Source organism: Saccopteryx bilineata, chromosome 6 (assembly GCF_036850765.1).
Source record: "Saccopteryx bilineata isolate mSacBil1 chromosome 6, mSacBil1_pri_phased_curated, whole genome shotgun sequence".
In the NCBI taxonomy this organism is placed as follows: Eukaryota; Metazoa; Chordata; class Mammalia; order Chiroptera; family Emballonuridae; genus Saccopteryx; species Saccopteryx bilineata.
Genome location: NC_089495.1, coordinates 34838696 through 34858551, shown reverse-complemented (window position 1 = coordinate 34858551; position 19856 = coordinate 34838696). Strand labels below are relative to the sequence as shown.

At 41.7% G+C, this 19856-nt stretch overlaps 1 protein-coding gene across 3 annotated transcripts in view; it reads right to left on the bottom strand.

Annotated features, from left to right (window-relative positions):
* PSD3 (pleckstrin and Sec7 domain containing 3) overlaps nt 1-19856 on the bottom strand; it is a 619599-nt gene that overhangs the window by 545774 nt on the left and 53969 nt on the right. For 2 of the 3 annotated variants that reach the window (XM_066234423.1, XM_066234424.1), the window contains exon 3: nt 3029-3078. The gene's annotated coding sequence lies outside the window, so the exon portion shown is untranslated. Of the gene's footprint in view, nt 1-3028; nt 3079-7507; nt 7618-19856 lie in introns of those variants that run through there. The other variant, XM_066234425.1, reaches the window with a different exon arrangement.

Genomic DNA, 19856 nt, shown 5'->3' with positions numbered 1-19856 from the left:
GCTACCTCCAGCCTCTCTGGGTCCCGTCTATCTCGATGTTTATGAACCAAGCACTTCTTTTAATTTGTTACTGCCCTCATCCTCCCAAGGAAAAAAAAAAAGGAAGTACAAATAAGTGATTACCCAAGTCCTATGAGGTAAAGAAGATTACATTAATGGAAAAGCTGCTGAAGCCAAACCAGATGACCTTCCAAACCCTGGGATTTCTTAAGTATATTACTTTCAGTTAGAAACACTGGCTTAAAAGAGGGAGTGTGAGATCATGTAATATGTGGTCAGCACGTGCCTAGAACACAGGTTATCAGAAAACAAGCACTTCTTGTAAAAATAATAACGGTTTTGTTGTAAATTTTTTTATAGAAATTTCCTCATGTGATGTATATAGTCAGGTATATTATATATCATATTTATATAATTTCTACTGAGCAAACAACATATACATTTTAACTTAATATTATATAGTAGCTTTTAACAAAATGTGCCTCATTTCAATTCCTCATGATTGTGGATTTATTTATTGTTGTAAACTACAACAATAAAAAGTTTGAGGACATGTTTATTCAGGAGACAAGATTATCTAGTAAGAAAAATATGAGCTTTGGTGCTATCTGGAGGTTTTCCTGGCTGCAAAAATGAAGGCCCTTGAAGTTAGACATAATGACACCTTTGAAGCAGGACACTTTCTGCTGTCCTGAGATGTTCTTGACATATAAAGCTTCAACTTGTGCCTGACCTACTCCAGGGCCTCTCTACTCATGGAGTGCATAATGAAGTCTTATTCACAACAAACTTTCACCTTTGTTCCTTTACCAGGTGGTTAACTTATAATCTCAAAAATATAAAAGTTTGGGCTTGCGTGGTACCCAAACTCAAAGGTGCAGAACACTGAGTTTGATTGTAACCTTCACAAGCAAGGTTCTGTCCGTCTTTCTTGTCGCTCTCAGTCTGCTCCAGGACTGTTTCTATACTGCCACCTTCCCGCTGAAATGACCGATCAACCTGAGGCTCAGCCCTGGTGAGGATGGAAGCCAGACCTTCGGGACATTTAAGCTCCCACACACTAGCAAGTGGAGCTTGTTTCATGCCCCGGGTCTGTGGTGTGGCATCTGAGGGTCTGAACTAATGCCTATGTCATGTTCACATGAATTAAAAGCCTCAGTAATGTACCCACTCAGTCTTCACCTAGAGACTGTCTGTCTGTCTGTCTTCCTCATTCTGGGGTTGCACTTCCATCGGGTTGGGTCATCACCTACTCACGCAGTACCCACTGGTCCATTCCTCCAGGGAGGGATACTATTTTTGTAATAGCTCCTATCTCCCCAATGTCTGCCCTTTACCCTCAAAGACTTGCCCTTGAGCTAACCCAGAGAAACTCTCTGGACCTGGAAGTTACCTGATCCTGAGAACCATGGCACCAGAAACTCCCCAAGGTGGACTCCATTATGGACTACACCCCTGGGCTTGCGACTCAGGCCCTGCCTGACAGAGCTGTGTGAACTGGCTCCAGCCCACCTCTGTGCGTGCCCCTCCATCATCTCCCCTCACCTCCCACAGGTCTTTCTTCCTTGCCCCTCAGACCTGTTAAACTTGGTCCTACTTTTGGTCCTTTCCACTAGCTGAGCCCTAAGTCCTAAGTGTTTTCCCACCTAATTTTATATGATTGGCTGCTTCTTACCATTTATATCTCAGCTTATATGTCACTTTTTCAGAAAGACCTTCCCTAATATCTCTAATCTCTTACACATCACTCTTTTTTATTTTTATTTTTAGCAAGAGAGAAAGAGAGACAGATAGGGACAGACAGATGGGAAGGGAAAGAGATGAGAAGCATTAATTCTTCATTGCAGCACCTTAGTTGTTCATTGATTGCGTTCTCATACGTGCCCTGACTGGGGGGCTCCAAATGAGCCAGTGACCTTTTCCGCAAGCCAGAGACCGTGGGCTTAAGCCAGTGATTTGGGCCTCAAGTCAGCAACTGTTGAGCTCAAGCCAGCAACCATGGGGTCATGTCTATGATCCCACACCCAAGCCAGTGACCCTGCACTCAAGCTGATGAACCCATGCTCAAGCCAGATGAGCCCATGCTCCAGACGGCAACCTTGGGGTTTCAAATCTGGGTCCTCTGGGTCCTAGGCTGAGGCTCCATCCACTGCGCCACTGCCTGGTCAGGCCATATCACTCTTTTAAAAATATTTCCAAGCTATTTACCACTAGCTGACATGTTTGCATTTATTTATTTATTTTAATTATTATGTGTCTCTTTGCCTATCTCTTGCCCCTTAAGCTCCTCTGTACCTTAAACTGCTTAAGAGATGGCAGTTTAACAAATGGAAGCACCCCTGAATAATTGTGTGAAGCAGAGCCACTTACCAGCCTAGACTGCCCAGAATAAGGTTGCTATGCAAGAGAGAAACGTCTTTCTTACTTAAAGTGCTGTACCTGGGGGCCTATTTATTATAGTAGCTTAGCCTTTATTCTAACTAACACAATGTTCAACCTGACTAGAAATCTGTGAAATGCAAGTTAAAACAAGATACTATTTCATATCATAAGGTTAACATCATTTTTTTAAAATCTGATGATACTAAAAATTGGCAAGAATCTGGGAAATGAGAAACTCTCATACTTCTGCCAGAAGAGTAAATTGGTACAATCACTGAGGAACAATTTATCAAAATTACTAAAGTAGAAAATAAGCATCCCCTTCATTTCACTTCTAGGTGCAATTTTACAGACTGAGATACACCTATAGGGTGGTTATAACATCACTCGTATTAGCAAAAATTGGAAACAATTTGAAAATTAAGAGGATGGATAAATAGCAGTATTTTTATATCATTGAGCACAAAATAGATGAACTGCATCTATATAAATACATTTTAATAATAATATTAAAGAGAAAAGGAAGTAGAGGAATATGTATAATATGACAGCATAGGTAAAATTCAAAATATGCAAAGCATAACTATGTTTTTAATAAATATAAATGTAGGATAAATAAAGAAATGTAATCTGGAAAAATACATACCAGATTCTTGATAGTAATTGTCTCTGGGGAAGGAAGGTAAGGAGATGGATCTGTAGAGAGAACAAGGAGACTTCAGCATTATTCATAATATTTTATTTTTGTGAAATAATGTCATTCAAATATTGTGGATATTTGTCCATTATGGCTATTGGGTACAATCAGTGTCACCTGGGGGAGAGTAGACAATGCACCTCTCTTCTTAACTCCCCATTCAGTGATGTCATTGCGATAGCTTGAAATCAACAGTGAAAGTATTTATACCACAGAAAGCAGCAAATACTACAAACACTACAAATCAGAACCTCCCCGCCTCCCGCCTCTGGACAGTCTATTATTTACACTGACCAACAGACTGATAGGTACAATGCATCTATTAAATTAATCTTTGTACTTTTTAATGATTTTAAAACTTTTCAAAATATAAAAAGTTAAAATTTTATCTGTATCTAGTTTTCCAGGATGATGCTTTTTTTGTACAAATCATTCACATGTGTGCCTTGGTGGGGATGAGGAGAAGTAAAGCGTCTCAGAAAGATCTGACCGAAAGTCAGGTTGCATTCGGCTTTTGAGAAAACTTGATTCATTTGGGCTGGGAGAAAACTTTGGACCTCCTACTTATTATACAATTTCAGCATCACTTGTCTTCAAATTATATATGACACCCTTATGCAATAAGGGGCTTCCTGCCTCTTCTTAAGAGAACATCTTTCATAACTGCCAGAATGCCTAGGTTTGCCTTACTAAATTCCAGTTGTTGAACCATAATTTTCATTCCTCCTTGTATAAAAATAAATCAGGATTAAAAGTGTTTAAAATATGGCCTTGAAGGCCCATGGCGTTTGAGCAGGCCTTTGCCTTCGTAACTTAAGGTTACAGTAATCACATTTTCTGAACCCCAAATCAGGACATATGCCATATAATTACAGGGGACTGTGGGGAAGGATGGTTGCCTTCAGTCCTGTCCCATCGTTAAGATTCTCGGCTTTTGATCCATCTGACCATAGTACCAGGTATCAAAGAGGACTTATTCCTCATTAATTCAACTCGAATGCTCTGTTAACCTCAATCTTTGAAATGATTATTTCAAAATAACTTAATTTTTTTTATTATTTTAATTTTTTATTAAGCGAAAAGCAGGGAGGCAGAGAGATAGACTCCTGAATGCACCCTGACCAGGATCCACCTGGTAAGCCCCCTACTAGACAATGCTCTGCCCATCTGGGGCCACTGCTTTGTTGCTTGGCAACCGACCTGTTTTAGTGCTTGAGGCAAGGCCAAGGAGCCATCCTCAGCACCCAGGGCCAACAGCTTGAAACAATCAAGCCATGGCTGTGTGAGGGGAAGAGAGAGATAGAGAGAGAAGGGGAGGGGCAGGGTGGATAAGCAGATGGCTTGTGTGTCCTGACCAGGAATTGAACCTGGGACTTCCACACACCGGGCTGATATAATTTTAATTTTTGTTATTAAAAAGTAAAACATATTAAATGCAGAAAATGTATATAACAAAATAAGATCATCTGTCCATAATTTCATGACTCAGTGATAACAACCATTAATAGTCAATAGAAAACTTTTCAGTTTAACTTGAATCTGTTTATATTTTTTCCGAAATATTGATCTATATACACAGCTTAAACCAGTCTTTTCCACTTAAGACTCTATCACTAACTTATTTCCATGTCATTAAATTTTCTTCAAATGTATTATTTTTTATAGCTACATAGTATTATATTACTATAATTAAATTTATTTCACCAGTTATCCCACTGTTAAATATTTGAATTGTCTTCAATTCTTCCATCATCATAGGATCCTCATCATGCTATATCTTCACATGTATCTTTGTTCCTTTCTTTGGGATGAATCTTAATGATATAATTCCTAAGTCAAAATTATGAATAGTCTTCAAAATCTTTGCTTATAAACCTTATGAAACTTGGTTATTCATGTGGAAAACTTTATATCATACACAAAAATATATTTCAGTATGTTGAAGGCATGTAAAAAGCCAAACTTTAGAACTTTAGAATAAAATTTATGAAAATATTTTTTATGACATCAAGTTAGGAAAGAGAAAAATACAAACAAGAAAGGTAATAATATATAATTTTGAGTATATTAAAATGTAAAACTTCTGTATAACAAAAGACAGTATAGAAGGGAAAACACAGGCTGGAAAAAGTATCTGCATCCTATATGACACAAAAGTGTTAGGATTCAAAACAGAAGAACACTTATAAACCAGTAAGAAAAATATAAGCAGTAAAACAGAAAAACAGAGACTATGAAAGACAATTCACAAAAGTGGGAATGTGAATGGTTAATAAACAGGATTATGCACTCAGATTTACTAGTAATAGGAGAAATGTAGATAAAACTAACACACTGGATCATAGCCATCAGATGAGCAAAAGTTAAAAAGTCTGACGTCAAATTTAACAAGAATGTAAGATAACTGGAACTCTCAAATATTGCTGATGAAAATGTAAATTGGCTCAAATGTGTGGAGTGGTGACATTTATGAAAGTTGACAAGTTTGCTCTTCAGTGTTAACTAGGGTATAGGTCAAGCCAGGTGTCAAAGGCCAACATTAATGGAGGTGCCCGTCCCAGGGTCCAGCCAGTGCTGGCTGGCCCCTGCTCTCAGGGGCCTCCTGAAAAGCTGTGCTCTGGGTGCTTGGCTTGCCCTAACCTGGGCCAGGCCCTGAGGTCTATTCCTTAGAAGCTAACAATTCCATTTCTAAATAAACACCCGTAAGTTCATTCACATGTGTACCAAGAGAGACAGAAGTAAGGATCTCATTGCATCATTGTCCATAAAAGTGAAAATTGGAAACAAGTTAAATGTCCATCAATAAATACAGTATATTTGTGAAATACACATGAAAGAGTTACTTGTATCAACATGGCTAAATCTCATAATAAATCTCAAACACATAATTTTGAGTGAACAAAGCAAGTTGCAAATGATACTTTGGCATGATTCATTTTCATAAAGCCTAAAACATGTAACATAATATTATATACTATTTATGAATACATTCACGGGGAGGACTAGAAAAAAGTCAGGGGAATGATAAACACCAAATTTATGGAGTTCTTTCTGTAAAAGAAGGGAGAGAAATAGAGTCAGAGTAATAATGTAATTTTGTTGTTTTTTTAAGTAAAGTATCTGAAGCAAATACATCAAAATGTTAAGACTTCATAAAGTTGGATGTTGAGCACTTGGGTGTTAAATTATTCTCCATAGCTTTATGTATGCAAGAATATTTCATAAATTTTTAAAAACAGAAATGAAAAATTAACAAAATTCATATTCATTTTCATAGCTTGATGACTTTGGGCAACTTTTCCTGAATATTAGTTTATTTTTCTCTAGAATGATAATATTAATATGTAAGACATATAGTGACAGTGGCTAGTGGTTTTCCTGCTACCTGTTAAACTGGCTGAGCTCCAGAGCTACCCCTCACTGAGGTATATTAGGCTGTCCTCGTTAGTTAGTGGGGCCCAGAATGGATCTTATGTCACAAGATTCAAAATTTGGTACGCCTAGGGTGCTCGTTGAGCTGTAATTCCATCTTCACCCCATTATCCTGGTCTCTGGGGTATTGTGGTGGACATGGTGACATATCACTCCAATCTCATTGAGGGTAGGGCTCTTGCCCACTGCTGGGAGTGCTGTCAGCAGACAACCTTCCGTTGTCAGCCCTTCCAGGGATTAGCATGGCTGCAAGAGCCGCCTCATTCAAGGTCAAGCCTTTCCCAGGGTAACCCACCTCCAGAGATTGACAGGTGCAGGTATATAAACACCCAGGCATTTTGGCCCAACTCAGGACAACACTGAGAAGTGATTTTAGCTCCAACGCTCCCTGTGGGGTTGATTGAGGCTGTTGCATCTTGACTTCCCCTCCCTTCCACAGGTACCAAGAACATCCCCTAATAATCATTCTGCAGGGTCTGCTTCGTAGAAAACCCAAACTGTGAAATGCTGTCAGGAATGGGTGACAGAGGCAATATGGAGTTTTGGAACTGATCGGTTGTCACATGGCTGGCCATGTGGAACCCCTTGTTGATGATAAGTCTCAAGCACAAACAGTCTCTGACACAAAGTGGCTGTGGGTAGTGGGTAGAAGAGTGTCCCCCTCCAATATTTATATCTTTCCAAAACTTTAGAATATGACCATATTTGAAAATAGGGTCTTGCAGATGTAATTAATTAAGGACTTCAAGATAGAAGCATCCTGGATTTGGGATTGGCCTTCGAACCAGTGATTGCTGCCGTTACGAGGAAAGGGAAAACATGCAGACAGAGAGACTGGGGAAGAAGGCATGTGAACACGGAGGCAGAGATGGAGTCATGAAGCCACAGCCAAGGAACGCCAGGAGCCACCGGACACCGGAGGAGGCAGGGAAGGATATTCCCTTCAGCCTTCAGAGGGGCACCGACTCTAGTGAGACACCTTGGTTTCAGACTAACCTCCAGACGGTGAGAGAATAAACTTCTGTTGTTTAAACCACCCCATTGGTTAGGGCAGCCCTAGGAAACGAATGCCCAGCCTGGTTGTTAAAACATTCACCGATGGCGAATCGAGATGGTGTACCCGTGGAAGACAAGGCAGCAGCTGGTGGGGAGGGCCAGGTGTGTGAAAAGTCTGGAGGAAACAGTAATTATAATGACGATGAAACTCAGTAGCTATTTATCTATTTATTTATTTATTTATTCTTACAGAGACAGAGAGTGAGTCAGAGAGAGGGATAGACAGGGACAGACAGACAGGAACAAAGAGAGATGAGAAGCATCAATCATTAGTCTTTCATTGCGTGTTGCAACACCTTAGTTGTTCATTGACTGCTTTCTCAAATGTGCCTTGACCGTGGGCCTCCAGCAGACTGAGCAATCCCTTGCTGGAGACAGCGACCTTGGGTTCAAGCTGGTGAGCTCTTGCTCAAACCAGATGAGCCTGTGCTCAAGCTGGCAACTTCGGGGTCTCGAACCTAGGTCCTCCACATCCCAGTCCGATGCTCTATCCACTGCGCCACCTCCTGGTCAGGCAAAACTCATTAACTATGACTACGGTAAGCTGACACTCTAAAAAATATAAAGAAAACCTAAGAACAATTTATGGGCGTTAAGAGCCTAACGTGCAAGCCACAGGACCCCCACAGCACACGGGGGGGAGGCAGAGAAGGCTGCTGACTCCCAGGCTCGGGACCTAATGGTCAGAACAGCGGAACTCCGAAGGAGGGAAAGCTTCCAGCCGAGGGCCTGTGGGCTCATTTCAGCCCCACTTCAGTTGCGAAACTCCTAACTCCCCAGACCTCTTGGGCCTGTGGGAGCGGGCCACCCCTCACTCTACGAACAGCACTCTCCCTTGCTTGAAGGCTGTAGAGACTCTATCCACAGGACAGTGTCCCCGTCGGACCCTGCCACCACCTCGCCTCTTGACCCCTCATCCTATAACCAGGGCTAAGATCCAGCAGAACCTAGATGCTGAGAACATACAGAATGAGCCTGTGTCCCTTCCTCTCTTACAGAAGTGGTCCCTAAGAGCACACCCCATCAACCTCGGAGCCGATCTCTGTCTCAGGACCTGTTTCTGGAAACCCTACCTAAGACAGTATAAGTGTTGCCATCATCCTAGACAGGCTGGCTATTTGCATACAACTTCACATTTTAAAATGTTTTAATGCACTTAGAAAGATAGGAAGCAGGGTTGGGGAAACTGATACCCATAAATCTGTCCACAACAGACCCAATAGCTCTGAAAGCTCTATAAATGGCTTTTTAATTCTCTGTGCTTCCAGTCAGTTTTATTAATGAATTTAAAAACATCTGACCTGTAATAGCTCCATGCAAGCTTACAGTTTGCTAATTGAAAGACCGCCAGAAACTCAAAGCAGTCTCTGCATTCTCCGAAGCCATCTTGCACTTGGAAACAGGAGCTCTCAAGAGATTTCGGGTTTACAAAGGCACATGCATGCTCGGAAGTGTATGGGTGTAGCGTATTCAGTTAGGTCATTTCGTATCTTCAGGGTTTAGAGCTGAGGATTGGGACTGCTACGCAGGTTGGTTACGGAACGTTACTCGGAAATAATGACGCTGTTTCAGGTACCTCTGAACCACCCCAAGGGAGACACTTGATTGAAAGTCCATGCAATGTGCACTGTGTCTTCCCTAATTAGATCACCTGGGACTGAATATCAAGAGTTATGTATAATTTCTTAACATGATAGAAAGTAAATTCTCAGGGTGATATGACCCAGAAAGAACTAGCAGTGATGCTTATATTCTAGGCTGAACGTTTCTGGTGACCTTGACCTCCAGTTCAGGCAGAAAGAGCTCCACCTAAGTGAGAGCAGACATTACTCCTGGGGCTCCCGGCCAAGCCACCCATGAGTTGGCTCGCTGTTCAGGTCTCCTCCTGGGTCCCTGATGCATGACCCGAGGAAGCGTGGTATTGTTGCTGTTCAAGGAGGTAGTCTCACCCAGTAATGGTGTAACTTCCTTCATGCTGACAAACTGAACAGAGAAGCCAAGGTTTGGGGACAAAGCCATGTGCAGCCTGACTCCGCATCTTATGACAGTCGAAGCAATACAGAGGTGTCGGCACAAAAGAGGCACTGCTTCAGGGCTAAGACAGAGAGGACCCAGGATGGTGGGCAGAGCAGGAGGAAGCTACGCTCACCTCCTCCCAGGACCAAACTGGAATTACAACTAAATTACAGAACAATCAACCGGAATAACCAGCTGAACGGAAGTCTGACAACTTAGGATATACAGAAGAAGCCATGCAAGACTGGTAGGACGGGCAGAGATGTGAAAAGTGCTGACCCCACAACCACATGTGGCAGTTGAGAAGCTGGAGGGAAGGATACCTCCAGCTTCAAAGGTCTCTCTGAGGAGCAAGGGCTCTGAACCCCACACCAGGTACCCTAGCCTGGAGCACTACTGCTGGGAAGAGGAGCCCACATAACATCTGGTTGTCAAAATCAGTGGGGATTCTGCCCACCAGGGTGAGATGGGAGACTGCTAGAACCCCAGATGTCCTCTTAAAGGGCCAGTGCATAAAATCTCATTCATGGGTACTCATCCCAGGCTCCAGTAGAGGGTCAGCAGCTCTGAGTGGGCTGGAGTGATACAGGGAGTGATTGAGTTGTATGACTTCAGAGATGGGAATAAAGAGATAGCTACCAAGGTCCCTGTACTGAGTCCCTCTTCCACGCTACCCACAGACGCCATATTTCGAGTCAAGCACTCCTCTCCATATAGAATCAGCCTGGAAGAATGCACTAGCCCCACCCTCCTGACCACACCCTGCCAAGCTTGCCCCTTGCCAAGGGGTCTGCTGCCTGCAGCCAGCCTGGGCGTGCACTGCGGTCTTTCTTTGGAGGCTCTGGAGAAGGTCTGGGCAGACTCAGGGAGTGTCAGACGTGTACGAAGAGAGCCTGAGTTGTGTGCAGGTGGGTGCTTGAAATATTGAGGAGCCCACTTTGCACAGTATATAATCATCTAACAGTGTGCTGCACACCTGAAACTAATACAAAATAATAATGAGGGTAAACTATAACTGAAAAACATTTTTGAAAAAGAGCTAAGGCAGAGGTATTTAAGTTTATGAAACCATCAAGAAAGTGAAGAAACAACCCGTAGAATTGGAGAAAATACTGTATTTGCCAATTTCTTACGTGATAAGAGACTAGTATCTAGAATATGTAAAGAACTCTGAGAACTCAATAATAAAGAAACAACCTAACTAAAAATGAGCTGTCTTTGAGTAGAAATTCTCTCCAGAAAAGATATCCAGATGTCCAATAGTCATATGAAAAGATGCTCAACATCATTAGCCATTTTGGAAGTGCAAATCAATGAGCTATCACAAGACTGTTAGAATCAAGACAACAGATAATAACAAATGTTGGTGAGGATGTGAAGAAATTGGGAACCCTATGCATTGCTGATGAAAGTATAAAATGGTACTGCTGTTCTGAAGAACAGTTTGGCAAGTTCTACCAAAGGTTCAACACAAAATTAGCATATGACCCAGCAATCCCACTCCTAGCATATACCGAAGAGAAATGAAAACATACGTGCATACAAAAACCTAGACGCAAATGTTCATAATAGCACAAAAGTGAAAACAACCTGAATGTCGATCAACTGCTGAACGGGTAAGCGAAATGTGGCATACACACACAGTAATATTATCCAGCCAGAAAACATTACGAAGGAAGTTCTGATACATGCCACAAAGTACGTGAGCCTTGAAAACGTGCCAGGTGGAAGAAGGCAGTCACAAAGGACAACCTATTGTATGACTGCATTTCATGAAATGTTCAGATGGGGCAAATCTAATGAGATAGAAAGTAGCTTAGTGGTTGCCCAGAGCTGGGGATGGTTAACAGGAAGAGATTGCTAATGAGTCCAGGGTTTCTTTTTGAGCTGACAAAAGGTTCTAAATTTAGATTGTGATGATGGTTGTACAATTCTTTCAATCTACCAAATCCATTAGATTGCACACTTTAAATGGGTAAATTTTATGATATGTGAATTATAGCTTAATAAAGGTGTTACAAATTTTTTAAGATTAACTTTATTTAATTAGGATTTCTCCACCCATTGCTTCTCTAAGCCTGGGTCCAAAATAGAGAGGAGCTGTCTGTGCTCAGGCTCTAGGGAGAGCCTGCATGCTAGTCCACAGCTGACCTGTAGTTTACCGTATCTGCACATACTTTCCACGCAGGCTAGGCTGTATGTATGACAGCTCCCCAAGCAGAAAATGTGTAAGGGTGGAGAATCAGTGTGAAAGAGCCTCTCAGGGCAGTGACTCAGCTCGGTGGTGCTCTGCCACAGCACTAGACCTCCCCTGTGGGTCCACTGCTTTTTCTACTTTATATTCTTCATGGTCCTTATGTGGATCATATAATTTCTCCATAAAAGCTTCCTCGCACCTCTGATTGTATGGTCTCACTCCTCGTACATTCCCAGGAGAGAAGACTATTTCCCAGTGCAGTGGGGTTTGTCTGGGTGACCTGCTTTGGCTGAATAGTGAGGGAAATAGTGACCCCTGTTAGCTCCAAGTGAACTCTTTTTTTTAAAAAAAATGTATTGATTGAGTTTTTTAGAGAGACAGAGAGAGGAAGAGGGAGATAGAGAGATAGAGAGAGAAGCATTTATTTGTTGTTCCACTTAGCGGTGCATTCATTGGTTGCTTCCTGTTTGTGCCTTGAGCAGGGATCTAATCCTCAACTCTGTTGTTTCAGGACGATGCTCTAACCAACAGGCTAACCAGCCAGGGACCCAAGTGGACTCTTGAAGAGCCTTTGAGATTCCCTGACAACCTTCCTATAACTACCCACCATGGGGATTCCAGATAGAAATGTCTCCTTTCCTTCAGCCTGAGTCCCAGACAGAAGATACGAGAAACAGAACTAAATTGAGCATCATCTTGGAGAAGAGCTACCCCAGACTGTCCATGTCCTCCAAGGGAAAGCTGTGTGTTCATCAGACAGGGATTTGTTCTGGTTTGTTTTACACAGCATTATTATAGTGAAAGCTGACTGATACAATCATTTTATTTATTCAAGCATATTTTGAGCAGGCTATCATGCATTAGAGTCTATGGCTCTTCTTTAATAAGCAGGATTTAATCTCTTCTGTTCTCAGGTACCTTACAATCTAGAAGGTAAAATAGAAAAGGACACTAATAAACAATATACAAAATATACGGTAAATAGCATGAGAGATATAAAGTGCAATAAGAAGATAACAACATAAAGAGATTACTTCTGACTCAGAGGAATCACAGAGCTTCTTGAAAGAGGTGGCATTTCCATAATCAATTATTTTAGGAGATGAAACCTAATTGTATATAGCTTGAAAACAAAATATATATTTTTAACATAACATACCCAGTTATCAGCATAAAGAAGTATAAAAGTATAGTACAATGTAGACTAAGTTAGGAATAGAAGGAACAGTGTAGATACAACAAACAAACAAACAAACAAACAAAAACCCCAGAGAAATGGGAACATGTACTTAGAGAGAAGCCAGTGGTCTGATTTGTGGAAATTTAAAGAGCATCTCTTGGCCAGGATAAAGGGGGTGTATCCTACAATCCGCAGGAAGAGAGAGATGACTTTACCCCAACAGGTGCTGTGTGCAGAGAAGTCCACACCCATGGACCAGGCAGGTTGTTCCCTTCACAGGATGTCACTGGAGAATGGAGATCAACTAGAGATCTCACGCTTTCCTACGTGCCACCCTTGCCCTGGCTATGATGCTAGACAAGCCTCTGGGATTTAGGGTATCCATCAGAGTAGGAGGAAGGAGGCAGGGAAAATCCGAAAATGTCTGAAAAAGCCTTGTTGTAATAGGTTTGATTGGAGCTGACTGTATTGGTTATCTTCAGGAAGCACGGGGGCTGAAGATAGGCTTTAGGTTTAGTTATAGAAAAACAAAGGCAGTTAGAGTTCTGTGCACCTAAGTCTGTGCCTATGAAAGTCATACTGCACACACAGCAAGGGAGTGGTGATTCCGAACGCGGTTATATATATCTTAGAAAGCTAGGTGTTTGGGTTCTTGCCCAGATATCTTGTTCCTTTAGATTACTGCTCTATTTTATTCTCTTTGCTAAGATAAAGTCCTATGAGTTTTCCATATACTGTGCTATGGCTGAGCCCTAAGCGGAAACATCAAACCCAAAAGAAAAATCAACACATTTGCGTTTTTCTGTATTGAAGGCATGCTTTGGAAACGTAGGTTTTCCTCCCCAATGTTTCTATTAAAACATCCCTGCCTGCAAATTCCAGCTTGTTTAGAAAACACATTTATAAAAAGAGAAACCTGAATGTACCTTTACAACAATAAACTAAAACTGACCACAAGTACACTGAGAAGATTCAAAACCATGGTGACATTATACAAACATTTTTGGCAGTCTGAATTTTAACTTTCGCTTGAGTACACGTTTATGAAATCAAAATGATAGAAAAATATGTCTTCCAATTCCTTTCATTGAATATTAGGGCAATCACAAGATCTGTAGACGCTGTTAGTACAATGAATTGCAGCAATGGTTTTTAGGAGTTGAGTCTGGTATATCCAACAGGCCCCGGTGGGCACGGTGGCGGGTGCCTGGTTTCACTCCTGGCTCACCAGTAGTCCCTGGGAGGCTTGGGCAAGTCCCTTCCTGCCACTCAACTTCATTGTCTCATCCTTAAAATGAACGGGGCCCGGAGGAGATTTCCAGGCCTTTTCCAACAGTCATTTCTTTAATTCTGCTCTTTTGAATTTTTTAGTGAAACTTTCAGACTCCCAGCTTGACAGTTGAATCTTTTAGGGTTTTTTTTTCTCCTAATAACATATGTTTTGATCAAAGTCCATTGGAGCTAATTTTTTTTTTTTTTGTATTTTTCTGAAGCTGGAAACGGGGAGAGACAGTCAGACAGACTCCCGCATGCGCCCGACCGGGATCCACCCGGCACGCCCACCAGGGGCGATGCTCTGCCCACCAGGGGCGATGCTCTGCCCACCAGGGGGCAATGCTCTGCCCCTCCGGGGCGTTGCCCTACCGCGACCAGAGCCACTCTAGCACCTGGGGCAGAGGCCAAGGAGCCATCCCTAGCACCCGGGCCATCTTTGCTCCAATGGAGCCTTGGCTGCGGGAGAGGAAGAGAGAGACAGAGAGGAAGGCGCGGCGGAGGGGTGGAGAAGCAAATGGGCGTTTCTCCTATGTGCCCTGGCCGGGAATCGAACCCGGGTCCACCGCACACCAGGCTGACGCTCTACCGCTGAGCCAACCGGCCAGGGCCCATTGGAGCTAATTTTATTTATCATAAAGGTTTATTCAGAATTTATCTTGACACTTAGATGAAGGAGGTGATTATGCTGGAGGAAATGTACCATCCCATGCAGGCTTCATCTCAGATCAATAAACTCTTCCTTGTTGATTGCAAGTGATGGTAGGTCACTCAGAAAAAGTATTATCCCATGAAAAGAGAACGTGAGCCTGGTTTTCCATGAGAAAGAGAACCAGTAACATTCCAGCAGAAGCCTTGCAGAACCAATACTGCCTCCTCCCCTCGTTTCTACACAGCTTTATTGACAGAGTCAAGGTAGCATTGAGTTTGGGGGCAGTTAGCAGTATTTGTAGTTTACCTTTAAGAATAATTTTGCTAAATATAAAGCTCAGAGATGATGGCAATGAATGTATTCTGTAAAGAGAAAATAAAATGTCAGGGAGGTGTGTCTTAAGATTACAGACAAGAGAAGGAGAACCAGGAAGAAAAGTAAGATGATTTTTGAAAAGAATTTTTTAAAGAAACTTAATAGCATATAAAGTCTGAGTGATGAAAGGTATTCAATTAGAAGCAGAATGTAATCTAAAAACAAGTAGTGGTGACGTCACGGAAATGGCGCCGTGAGCAGCGCGTCCGACAGCTCTCCCCTAAATCACAACAAATTTATTAACTAGAAACAGAAAAATTTATCCTCGGAGCATTCCGGAGTTCCACACAAACTGATAGCGAAAGGACTGTTATCACTTGAATCTGAGAGACGAGGGTGTGGAGGAATCGACCACAGGGACGTTCTTTCAAACCGCAAGGAAGTGCGCCTGTGGTGAGTCAGCCCATATACTTGGGAACCGTGAGCCGCCGCGAGCGGCTGATGCGAGCCGCCACCGCGAGCCCCTGCGGGGCGCTGCTGCGAGCCGCCGCCGCGAGCAGCCGCGCGCGCCCAGTCCGGTTGAGCACCGCTGACGTTCCCAGCGGCCCGCACACTGCGAGTGGGGGTCGCCGACCACCGGTGCCCGGAGCGCCCCATTCGCGCGCGTGCCTTGGGCATTCCACGCGCCCAGGGCGCCCTGCTGGCCCGCACACCCAGGGGGCTCCATTATCCTACGCCTGGTGCGGTCCAGCCGCCAGCGGCGGGGCGAGCGGGAGAGGCTTGGGAGATTCTCTCTGTGGGCGGGGCACCTCACCCAGCCATTCAAGCTAACAATCAAGCTTTGGGGGAGGGGCGCGTGCAGGCAGCCTAAAATACCTTCGGAAGCACAGCTGCGACCCAATCACTGAAATTAGCTTAACCCATGAAATCTGCGCACCCTCGGTTCTAATTGATAAGATCTCTCTCAGTTCAGCGATCCAAGACAAGAGGCGTGATATTTTTTAGTGCCTCTCGCTAAAGGGGCGGGGGCAACATCTGATTGATAGAGCCTCCATATTCAGGGATAAACACTAACAAGAAGGACTTGGCAGATAATAAGGTCTATACTACACTAGTCGTAAGCAGAGACTAGTGCCTCTTCTTCCCTGCAAAAACAGGCTACAAAGTGTGGAAAGCCTGGGTTGAGAGGTCCAACTAAATGATAGGCGCTGAACAGTCACCTTGACAACAATTGACTCCCACCCCCGCCTGATTACACTGGAGGCCCTGACTGTCAGAGCCTTTCCCAAAGCCTTGCACTGAGTGGGGATAGAGTGGGGATTTCCCAGCTCTTTGAGCCTCTTACTCCCCAGGCAGAAGCAGTTGCAGCCTTATAGCTGGATCACAAGGCTGCTAATTCAGAAAGGGGGGACTAGGAGAGAGAATCCAGGAAAGCAAACTCTCTCATCGTTGGACCCTGCAAACGCCAACAAGCATTTACTTCCGGCAAGACTAAAGCCAATTATATGACATTGCCATAGAATCCCATCAACTGCAAATCCCTAACTAAGAGTGACACAGGGGCAGAGCCTGGGGTACAGAGTCACCGACCAGGAAGAGGGAGAGAAAAGAAAAAGGAAGAAGTTAACCTCTCAAAATCAAGAAAAACCCACAGACTTTACAACTTGATCCACTAATTTTTGTTGTTGTTGTTGTTGTTGTTTGTTTCTTCTATCTTTTTGCCTTTATTTCCTCCACCTCGGTCCTTCTATTCTCTGCCCATCTTATGCTTCCCCTTTCTTGAACTACACTACCCATGAGTGTTGCATTTTATTTTTCTTCTTCATCTTCACCCTCCTTTAAGGTTATACTCCAAAACACTTAACTCTCACTCTCTCCTCTTTTGTTTTTTTTTTTTTTTGTCTTGCTTTATTTTGTTTTTTTCTCTTCCTATTTTATTTCTTCCTTCGTTTTTCTCTTTTTCTTATTTTTTCCTTTCTATACGTTTTTTCTTTTCTTATTTTACTTTCCTCCCATATAATCCTCAATCACGAACAAATTAGTTAATTTGGGACTCAAGGCTTTTTTTTGGCTTTATTTCTCTTTTTTGCTTTTGTTTTTTTTTTTTCTTGTTTGTTTATTTTTGTGGCATTTTGGGTCCTCCCAACCCAAGGTCTCCATTGTATTTAGTCTTCGCTCCACTTAATACAACAGATTTTTACTTATTATTTTTATTTTTTCTTCTTTATTATTCTTTTTTGGTCCTTTTTTCTGGTTCCCTCTTATCCCTCTCATTATATCTCTTAGTTGACCATCACTTACAAGCAAATCATCTTATGCTTGTCTAAGATTTTCTTCCTTTTTTTTTTTTTTTTTTTTTGCATTTAGTAGGTCCCTACTCCCTTTTTTTTTGCCCCTTGAACTCTTCACCCCAAATCAGGCCCTCCATTATAGGCACGATATTTCCCTGAGGAGGGGAGAGGAGGGAAAGAGAAGAGAGAAAAAAAAGGGGGAAATAATAAATTATTACTGTTTTTTTTGTGGGGTGTTTAAACCTTTTTTTTTTTTTTTTTTTTTTTACTTTTTACTCTTTATTAATTCTAATTAGTGCTATCAATAAGACCACCCTCAGATGCCGATAAGAAAGAGGAAATTGAATATTATGGATACAAAAGAAAGAGAGGTAACACAAATAGATGTGGAAAAAATCTATGGAGAAAAGACTTAACATATTGGAAGCCTTGGAGCTAAATGACAGAGAATTTAAAATAGAAATCTTAAAAATACTCAGAGATATACAAGAAAACACAGAAAGGCAATATAGGGAGATCAGAAAACAACTCAATGAACACAAAGAATATATTACCAAGGAAATTGAAACTATAAAAACAAATCAAACAGAAATGAAAAACTCAATTCACGAGCTGAAAAACGAGGTAACAAGCTTAGCTAACAGAACAGCCCAGATTGAAGATAGGATTAGTGAAATAGAAGACAAACAACTTGAGGCACAACAGAGAGAAGAAGAAAGAGACTCAAAAATAATAAAAAACGAGAAAGCCCTACAGGAATTGTCTGACTCCATCAGAAAGAATAACATAAGAATAATAGGTATATCAGAGGGAGAAGAGAAAGAAAATGGAATGGAGAATATACTCAAACAAATAATAGACGAGAACTTCCCAAGCCTGTGGAAGGAACTAAAGCCTCAAATTCAAGAAGCAAACAGAACACCAAGTTTTCTTAACCCCAACAAACCCACTCCAAGGCACATCATAATAAAGATGACACAAACCAATGACAAAGAAAAAATTCTCAAGGCAGCCAGGGAAAAGAAGAGTACAACATATAAAGGAAGGCCTATTAGATTATCATCAGATTTCTCAGCAGAAACTCTACAAGCTAGAAGAGAGTGGACCCCAATATTTAAAGCCCTGAGAGAGAGGAACTTTCAGCCAAGAATACTATACCCATCAAAGCTATCCTTCAAGTATGAAGGAGATATAAAAACATTCACAAATACAGAAAAGATGAGAGAATTTATCAACAGAAAGCCCCCACTCCAGGAAATACTAAAGGGGGTTTTCCAACCAGATTCAAAGAACAAAAGAAAACAACACCACAAGTAACAGCTCCACCAAGAACACAATAAAACCAAACTTAAACTGTGACAACAAAGGAAAAACAGGGGGGAGAGGATGGAGATTAACAGTAGCAAAGGATGATGAAGTGCAGAAATACTTATAAGATAGGGTACTACAATGAATATGGTAGGTACCCTTTTCATTACTTAATGGTAACCACCCTTAAAAAAACCACCACAAAAACACTTGACTTAAAAAAGGTAGCAACAGAGGAAAGAAGTATGGAACACAAACAAACAAAAACAAATGATAGAAAAACAAAAGAGAAGAATCAAACTAGATACAAAACTAACAGAAAGCAATTTATAAAATGGCAGTAGGGAACCCACAAGTGTCAATAATTACACTAAATGTAAATGGATTAAACTTACCAATAAAAAGACACAGAGTAGCAGAATGGATTAAAAAAGAAAATCCAACTATATGCTGCCTACAAGAAACACATCTAAGCAACAAGGATAAAAACAAATTAAAAGTGAAAGGCTGGAAAACAATATTCCAAGCAAACAACACCCAAAAAAAAGCAGGAGTAGCAAAACTCATATCTAATAATGCTGACTACAAGACAGAAAAAGTACTCAGAGACAAAAATGGTCATTTCATAATGATTAAGGGGAAGTTGAATCAAGAAGACATAACAATCCTTAATATATATGCACCAAACCAAGGAGCACCAAAATATATAAGACAGCTACTTATTGACCTTAAAACAAAAACTAACAAAAATACAATCATACTTGGAGACCTCAATACACCGCTGACGGCTCTAGATCGGTCATCCAAACAGAGAATCAATAAAGATATAGTGGCCTTAAACGAAATACTAGAACACCTGGATATGATAGACATCTACAGGACACTTCATCCCAAAGCGACAGAGTATACATTTTTCTCTAGTGTACATGGAACATTCTCAAGAATTGACCATATGTTGGGCCACAAAGACAATATCAGCAAATTTAGAAAAATTGAAATTGTACCAAGCATATTTTCTGATCATAAAGCCTTGAAACTAGAATTCAACTGCAAAAAAG